The sequence below is a fragment of the Rattus norvegicus genome, chromosome 2, assembly GCF_036323735.1.
Source record: "Rattus norvegicus strain BN/NHsdMcwi chromosome 2, GRCr8, whole genome shotgun sequence".
Taxonomy (NCBI): domain Eukaryota; kingdom Metazoa; phylum Chordata; class Mammalia; order Rodentia; family Muridae; genus Rattus; species Rattus norvegicus.
Window position 1 is genome coordinate 168240814 of NC_086020.1, and position 9396 is coordinate 168250209.

General features: G+C 33.2%; 1 protein-coding gene across 2 annotated transcripts in view; it reads right to left on the bottom strand.

Moving 5' to 3' along the window:
• Positions 1-6676: 6676 nt before the first annotated feature.
• The window catches only part of Gria2 (glutamate ionotropic receptor AMPA type subunit 2), a 120127-nt gene continuing 117407 nt past the window's right edge, over positions 6677-9396 (bottom strand). For both annotated transcript variants that reach the window (NM_017261.2, NM_001083811.1), the window contains 1 exon segment: positions 6677-9396. This exon segment is cut by the window's right edge and continues 940 nt beyond it. The gene's annotated coding sequence lies outside the window, so the exon portion shown is untranslated.

Below are 9396 nucleotides of genomic sequence, written 5' to 3' on the forward strand. Positions count from 1 at the left end.
ATAAAACTAATTGTAATTTAAGGGATACAAAATTAAGGGCTATTCAGGAATATTAATGAATGTTCAAAATACCTAATCTGATGATACATGATCATCAATATGAATGGCAAATTGAGGGGTGGACTTTCCAAATTTCCCACACTTACCATAAGGATGAAATTCACTTTTGTTTTTCATCATGTGAGAACATTACCTTTTCCACAGCAACCCAGGACCCAGAGGTGACCAAAGGAAACTTGTCTGAGAAAGAAAAGCTTTAGCAGGAGACACCAGGAACTCAGCAATGAGGGTTATCACATTGAAGTGTTTGTGATGGAACTGCAGTGTTGGCTAATTGTAGGATCTAGCTTTGCCTCGTTTCACAGGATGATATATTGATTACACCAATCTCATCAATTCTATGTTTAAAATAATGCTGTGTATAAAGTAATGACTGGTGCCCTAAAAAGTTAATGGTTTATAACCAGCATTATTTGGAAGTACAGTAAGTTCTCACTATATTGAATGATTTGCCTACCTTGGTCTCTCAAGTGTCAAGAAGTATTAAAAATACTTAATAATATCAATACCAATGGATGGATGATTGAATGTATTGGTCTGGACCTCAGAGCTAATCAGATGTGTTTGAAAAATTGGATATCACGATGATCATTTAAGTGTAGGGAACAATGTAATTTTTTTAAATGACAGGAAGTAATTCAACAGAGTTGATTGAGATGTGTAGGGAAAATCAACCGGAGATATCTATAGTCTTATTAAAAATAGAATTTACATAGTGAAGCCACCTGTGTAGAAATTAAAATAATCCCACCACTGTTTGGGAAGTCATTTAAAATGTTAAATGACAAACTTTCATGGGATGAAAGCTATCGCTATCATATCAGACAAGATTTGAAAACAGCACCACATTAAAAAAAATAGTTTCTGTGAGAAAAGAATGACACCTTTTGGACTTGACAGGGTTTACTTTGATGTTCTATACTGGCTTCAGAGTTAATATAGAAACTGCATGTTTAGCCCAATTCACTCTTTGTAGGTGGCATGGTAGCATACTTGTCCAGAAATCCATCCTCACATAAATGACTTCATCGTTTCAGCCACATACACTATTGTGGCATAGATTTGCATGTAAAAATGCCTGTCTTTTCATTACACATTCAGGAATGCCAAAGTGCTTGGTAGAAATCTATGCCCTGAGTGCCAGTCCTGAAATTAGATAGGTTTGTGTCTTTTGCCTTTTAGAATACTTTTGTTGTGCATGAACAATGTTTTCTCAAGGGAGGTTCTCAGCAGCCATTGTGTTGAGATACAAAGCCTCATGCTACCTCTTCCAAATTATTTAACCTTCTTGTACCTTTGTGCCTTGCACTCCTCATTCGTATACTGAGAGTGAATGATAACAATAATATAGATTTTATAAATGTGGCACAGAATTTGTGTTTCTTAACTGTAAACTGTTCTATTTAATTTTTAAAAATGGTTTAAGAATGAAAAAACAAATTAGACAAATTTATTCCCCACCTTGTGATTCTTAGATTGATATAAGAAAAATTATACTTCAGTAAACCACTAGATTATAACAGCAACATACTAAACAGATTGCCACTAAGTTCAATACTTGAACAATGCTGGTTATACAAAATCATTTTTGCTTGGAGTCTAGTAGGTTGGAGAATTTTCTCAAACTAATAGGTTATGCGTGGGAAATATTCTTTTACACAGTTGTAATGAGGAAGGTAGGGTAAACAGACCAAACTGTGTCATGTTGATGTAACAAAAGAATATTTAGTAATGTTATTTAATAACAATTAATAAATTTTATTAATATTAATAATAAAGGAAAGATGTATGAATGGAATATTTGACTAGAAAGCTAAGGGTAGGAAAAGTAAGAAAAGATTGTGTGTTTCCAACCTAAAATGGCAATTTTTACACTTATGGCTTCTTGACTTCCTATTATATGGGGAAAGATGTATAGCCATCAAAATACATACTAATGTAAGAAAAAATGTTATCTAAAGCAAGGTCATCACTCTAATGTACTTTTCCTTTGCTTGGCAATTGACTTATTAATACACTGTTTATATACAACTTCAAGCTACAAACCTATGTGTTACTACTGTCTGTCCTAACAAAGTAAAACTAGTATCTTATAAATGTCAATAATAAAATATTAACATGTATATCTTGCATTATATATTTGCATATGACTTAAATCATGTTTATATTTTTATATAAATTATTTTCAGATTTTTAAAAAGCAAGTGAATTGCAACTCCTTTGTGCACTGAAAAACCAACTAAAAAATAATTTTTATCCACCCTTTAAGCAAAGATGGGCATGTGTGTTTCTATGTATTAAATGATTGAGTTTCATCTTGCATATTTAATAACATAAATATAAATGTTAATAAGTTTTTATTTCACATATATATGTAATCTTTTATTTATATGTAAAACCTGAAACTCTATGTTAATAATTCTCCAGTTATTTCTATGCAATATATTCTACTCAGAGTAAGAGAAGTTTCTGAGTACAAAATCAAGTCCTAAAGTGTATCTACATTCATTCAAAGTAATTATTTTTACAATGCATTGTCTGCATGGAAACTACCTGCTAGTGTAGAATAGGCAAGTGGTGTAAGAACAGAAGGATTCTCTTTGGCAGGCGAAAGCGAGTAATGAGAGGGGAAGAGTCAGGGGAGGTAGCCTCTTTGCTCCTTATGAGTTCTGCACTGGTGGCTTATGATTTCCCCTCTGTTCCTCAGAAAGGAGGTCTTCAATGGCCTGGTTTCCTGGAATGAACAGTGATGCTTTGAACTATGCTGGTAAGTTATTATCTTTTGAAGTTTGAAAATATTATTCAGATATTGGAGTATATTTCTTTCAGATTTCCAGAAACCTGCTTCTGAAATTGAATAATTTTATTTCCCATACATTCTCATTTTGCTGATAAAGAAAATACAAAAGATGAAACAATCTAACTTTGACACTAAAGGTCTTTCAAATGCTAAGAGCATTCGATACCTAATTATAAACCATGAATCATACAAAGCTAATTTTGAGTAATCAAATATATAAATAAATTTAAACAAGGATGGAAATGCCATATTCTGGTTAGGGACTGGATGACTTTGAATCATGTTTCCAACTCAGTGAATTTATTAAAATGGTAAGCCTCTCTAAATTGCAATCTCATCATTGTATATACTAAACCATTTAACATGTTTTGAGCTTACAAATTGAGACTGTATTTTAATAGTACTATAAATAATTATAAGAATAAATACTACAGAAGATATGGAATATTTTTAATACACACATAAACATACACACAGAGAAACACAAAAAACATTAAATTAAAATGAACAGACATGTTAATCTCCTTAACACAAATAGCTAACACAATAACAATAATGCATGTAAACACACTTGACAACCTTTACAGATACAGATTGAGTATAATTATAAGTCCAAAATTACATTTTAATTTAAAAATAGAAGTGAGACCAACACAGATAGTCTACATTCACTCCACTGAAAAACGAAGGCACAGATGTGTAAGAAGAATATGTAGGAAACACTATGCCAGCTATGACATAGAAATCCCAGGAAAATTGCTATATACCTCACTGCAAGCCATGATATTTAGATGACTAAAACTACAATGTCTTCACCAACCATCCAAACAAGCTTTGATGTGTAGCTGGGGCAGTGTGCAGAATGGAGGATAGAAGGCTGAGGCGAAGTAAGAATAGAGAGGTGCCAGTTCTGTTGACTTCAATATGATACACAATTTTTTGAAGAAACTTGCTAACTACTCCCATGGGCCATTTTGAAAACTTTGAATTTACACAAAAGTGTTTCAGAAGGTAGAAATCCAGTACACCCAAAGCTTAAATCATAAAACTCCTAGAATAGGAATTTTGTATCAGAAAATTATTGACCAAAAGATGCTGTGAAAAATTCTATAAATACCTGAAAACCTAAACTTCATATTATGAAAGTCAAACAAAATAGATGTAAAAATATACATTTCTTAATTTGTAATTGATTCTGATGCAAATGGGTTTCTTTACCTACTATTTCTGGCGGCATAATGAATTATATTTTGATTAAAATAATTGACTTTAACATGTGCACTTTCTCTCTACATATATATGACTAAGAATTCCTCTAAAACATTTATCATGTCAATCAAATTATTTGCTTTGAGCTTTTGTCTGATGTAATGTAAATGAAATAAATTAAACAATAATGAGGATTCTTGTTTTAACCATTTTCATTGATAAATTCCAAATTGTTCTGTAGTTGGTTGGTAAATTCCTTGTTACTACTTAAATTTCAGCTGCAGTTTTTTTTATATTCTTACTGTCGAGATGAATTTTAGGTGCATGTAAGCTAAAATCTGTTGGAGGCAGATGTTAGCATCATCAAACTATGATGATGGTTGATGAACTGAATTTGACTCTTTGAGAGTAGCAATAGAAGTCCTGATCATAGGAGAGCAAGTTATGAAATGCAAGCTTTTCTGAGAGGAAATTATAAGTCCACTTTAGAGACAATTTCTGATAAAGGTCACCAAGACCTTTGTCCTGAATGAAAGTATGATGTCTTCTGCAGAAGAACAGGTAAATAAATCAATTTTAATTGTCAGAGACTAATCCTAAATCCAAATTATTTCTACGTGACTGGGAACACATCAGAGCATGATTTATAGAAACTTCTCAGAAATAGAGGCTTTGAAGTTAGCCCTTACCTCTAATAAATACTATTTAATAGGTTCAATAAGCATTTCTTAGAGCAAATGGGTAAATTAGTGAGTTACTGAACGAATGTTCACAGGTAAAGCTGACTAGCATGTTAAGATGAGGAAACCATTTAGAACCAAATAACAAAGACTCTGCACTGAGTGGCACTCCCATGCATGAACCTGTTTCTTCAAGCATCAATTTTAAAAGATACAGTCTTTCCTTTCACCATTCCGGGAAACTGTCCTAGTATCCATATCCTCCAGTTGAGGAGACACACAGAGGTGAGAGAATGGGGAAGATAAAGCTAGAGTCCTGGACTTGACTCCCTCCCAAGAGTTTAATCCACTCCCCCACATTCCAATTTACAGTAAAATGAAATTGGCACATTAACCTGAAAGGAAAAAGAAAGAAAGAAAAGTGACCAAATTTATTCAGCAAATCCAGGCTATCATTAATTAAATAATTCTGAGCTTATGCATATCCAAAAGGGGTTTGGCTGTGGAAGAGCAAAATTAGGTTATCTTATACTTAGTGAGGGAAAGGGCAGAGAAATAAATTTCAAAATCCTAGGGGGGTTGAATTAAAATAGAGAATAGAATATGCTCATAGTAAAGTGGCTTTCAAGGCCCTGACGGGCTAAGGTAAGACTGAGTCCTCAGTCTTCCAGCTTCTTCAGAGAACCTCCTGCCTCCTCCAGGAACTCTCCTGAATGTGGAGTCTTTAGGTAAAAGAGGGATTAACTAACCAACACTGTTGGATCAAAATACGTGTGTAATGCAGACATGGAGATTAACAGACTCCAGATTAAGTTTCTCTTTCATTTGAGATATTCTTAGACCCTCGCTATGGTCATTAAGAAGACGTTGAAAATTTCAGTCCTGCCTTTGACAAAGTGAACTGCATTGTACATATTCTCAAAGCAAAACCTCTCATAATGCAAGTCAAAGCTAGATGAACCACGTGAGGGAGGATGCAATGGAATAAGACGGATGAACTGAGAGACTGTCAGAAGTATAGTAAGTGACAAATGTCACTGGTATCTAAGGGTACAAAGAGAATGGAAAATATAAAGCAAGAAGGGGATACAGACAGGACACAAAACATCAGCAAATTCTTCATGATCCACATTAGCTCTAGGCACTTCTTTAGAGCTTGTGGCAATTTTCTTAGATGTCTTGTTTACATAGATGTATTTGAACCTTCATGGGCTTGGGGTGTCATGTTCTGTCCATGGGTTGTTCTTTCAAAACACAAAGTGTAATTATTGAGGGTCTAACAAAATGTCTTGTGTCATGGTTTTACCCAAACAATTAAAAGCTTAAAAAAAAGATTAGTTTAATATTTCCCAGACCATCTAGTGCGCCCTCAAACTTTTGTTCAGCGTCTCAGAGCAGTCTGTGCATACTTACCCATCCTTGGTGCTGGCGAGGTAAATTAAACCAGTTTTAAGTCTCAGAGCACCTTGTACATCTTTCCATAGTTAATGCATTATTTGCAACTTTCAGGCACTTCCTTTAATAAGCTTCTTGTGAATCTATCCATAAAGATTTGTCAAGCTTACCTAATCAAGTATCCAAAGTTAATGCTCTACTGTTATTAATGCATATATTTCCAACTAATCTTGGTGTTATCAACACATCAAGTCATTCAATCAAACTCCTGCATGTTCCATAGAAATTAAAACTTGAAAGGTACATTTGACCTAACTGCTCTGCCTTTCAGTTGACCATCCAAAAGAAATGCACAGTCGACTTTGTCAGCAGAAAACAAGTTTAGATACAGAGAAGTTCATTCCACATGAGAGTCATCAAATTGTTGTATTATGTAGATGAGTACCTCCAGAATGCCATTAGGTAAAGCATGGAAGAAAGTGGTGGAGTTGGTATATTGTCATCTAATGTGTAACGAACCACAAAGAGGTTCTTTTTTAAAAAAAAATTTAATGATATTGTTGGTACTGGAGAATTGTTCAGTGGTTTGAGAAAGAACACTTGCAGTGGACCCAGGCTAGTTTCCCGCAAACCATTTGGGAGCTCCCAAACACCTATGAACACCCCAACTCTAGCTCTGATATAATTGGCCTCACCCCTGTTATCAGCAGGCACCTGCACTCACTGGCACATTCCCACAGCAGGCACACACATACGTACACTTAATTGAAAAATAAAAATTAATGATATCATTAAGAAATGGTTGGTGGTAACTTTTTTTTACCGGAATATTGCTAGTAATTCTCTTCTTTTTCTCCGAATACCATCATGATCATCAAAATATCCATAGTACTTACAGATTAGAAATGTAAAATTACTGTATTTTAAGCAGATTCGCCTTTATATTGGTGTGTTAAATACCTGATACATTTAAATATAAAACTTTGACAAATTTATGTGAAAGTTAGAACTGTCATGTTAGAATAATTTTGGAGAACATGTAAATAGGATTGTGTAAATATTCAAATGACCAGCTTTGTCAAAACTGGTTAAAATGGAAAGAATTTTTAAGTCAAATAATAAATGGTCAGTTTTTAAAAATCAAACCATATTTTAAAGCAAGTTACTTCCCTGCTCTTTAATATGAGTACCATACCAAATGAGAGGACTGCACAAGGAAGGCTGAAGTACACAATGCCTGTATGCAGAATTGGTGATTTAATCAATTGCCACATTTCTCTCTATGTCCAAAGTGCTTAAGGAGCATGACGTACCACAACGACCAATTCTCTTCATTTAAATTAAAAAGACATTCTGCCTTGACTCTATCATACTTTTCTAACAAACTGAGCAGAGATGCCCTCCTTCACTACAAACATCTAGATTTATTTGGGAAGAATATAAGATACACTTTCTGTTTTCTCATTATTAGATTGTTGTACCATTGAGGAAAAACAGAATAAAAAGATGTTGGCATTTTATAAGAACATATTTTATGTATGACTGAAGTTTCCACAACACTCTGAAAAAGCCATCAGATGTTAGATTTAAAAATAAAATCAAAAGCATTTTCTGACATAGTACACATGAAAAAATTGGAAATCCCAGTGTCTTCAATAGAAGTTGTAGAAAGTGTTTGTCTCCTTGGAGTACGACACCCACTTAACACAGCAGAGAATAAGGTACTATACTGTAAACAAAATGTACATTAAAGGACAATTGTAAATTTACATAAGAATAGTTCATAATTATTTTGGTCTTTCCATAACAGTTTATATAAAATGAATTAAAAAAAACCTTGAGATAGCTGTCACCACTCTTATTTGAGCATTTATCACTTCTATGCACAGACACATGTATACAGCAATATACTGATGCATTGTTACATGGATATTGAACTAGGTTTTACTGCCTAAGACTGAGCTCTGTGTTAGCCAATCAACATTATCCACACTTGAGATACTCTTACATTATATGTTCTTGTCATGTCATATCTATAAAAACATGAAAATATAACTTTACATTATTTCGATTATTTACATTAGTTCAAGCTTGACAGAGAAAAATTGATAAGCTCAATTTTTGGAAGAGTACGCCCAGAGGTACAATAAATAGCATTGATTGTATATAGTCATCTTTTTTTAAAATAATTTTTAAAAACTAATTTTAAGTACAATATGGAAATAATTAGTCTGCAATTTGGTCATTCTAGCATTTATTATTAAAACTTAAAATGTACCTCCAGCATCCCTGATGAGTAATGCACTCAAATTATTTTGAATGATCTCGGAATTTATAGGAGGGATGGTAAAATTTAGTGAAGATCATCACGAACTACATGTTACCATGTAGAATGTAAGTGGCTACTGTTAAATCTTACATTTCTGATCTCTAAAAATAGTCAATAAGGATGCTCTACCAACCACTTGGTCAGACACCAAATATTACATAGAATTTTTATGAGAAAAAAATAACATAAATCTTAAAGATAGCTACTGTGTGTCAGGTGCTTTTAACCCTAAACTAATCTCATTTGGAACACATTAGTGGAAATAAAAATAAAAGGCATTTTAATGAAGGGAAGATGGATGGCTTAAATTCATCAAATAAAACAGTATAATCTCTTCAGTGAACAGTTACAGAGATGGGAGAGTATCCATATTACACTTATTAAAGTGCCCCTTCTATTTGGGGCATAAATAAAAATTAGGGCTGATTTTATAGATGGAAATGGAAAGAAACTATTTCTAGGTCACTAAAGTATTCAAAAACTGATGTTGGTTTTTATAATTTTAAAACTGAAGATGCATACTTAGATTACAGAATTTGGCCAGTACGGGTGTCTGAACAGTTGATACCTTCAAGCCATTTCTGACTTTATCTATATTGATTACTGCTCCTACACAACCTTAAATACTTCAAGAGCAGAAAATCACGCCTTCTGACATTTGATAATAAATCTGATTTTTAAACTATAAGCATTTATCTATATAGATTAAATGCTTTTTAATTAACAAATATTTTACTATTATACAGTATGATGTACAGAAAAAATAGCTTTACATAGACTATTTGGGGGAAATTCTACTTGTCAGAGAAAAAATATTCCAGTCTTTTAACTGGGGGCCTTTTCTTAGGAATCTTAGGGACTATGCATTCCTGTCTTTAGATCACTGGATTTATGACCAAACTGTAGCTAAGCAAAATTAATTG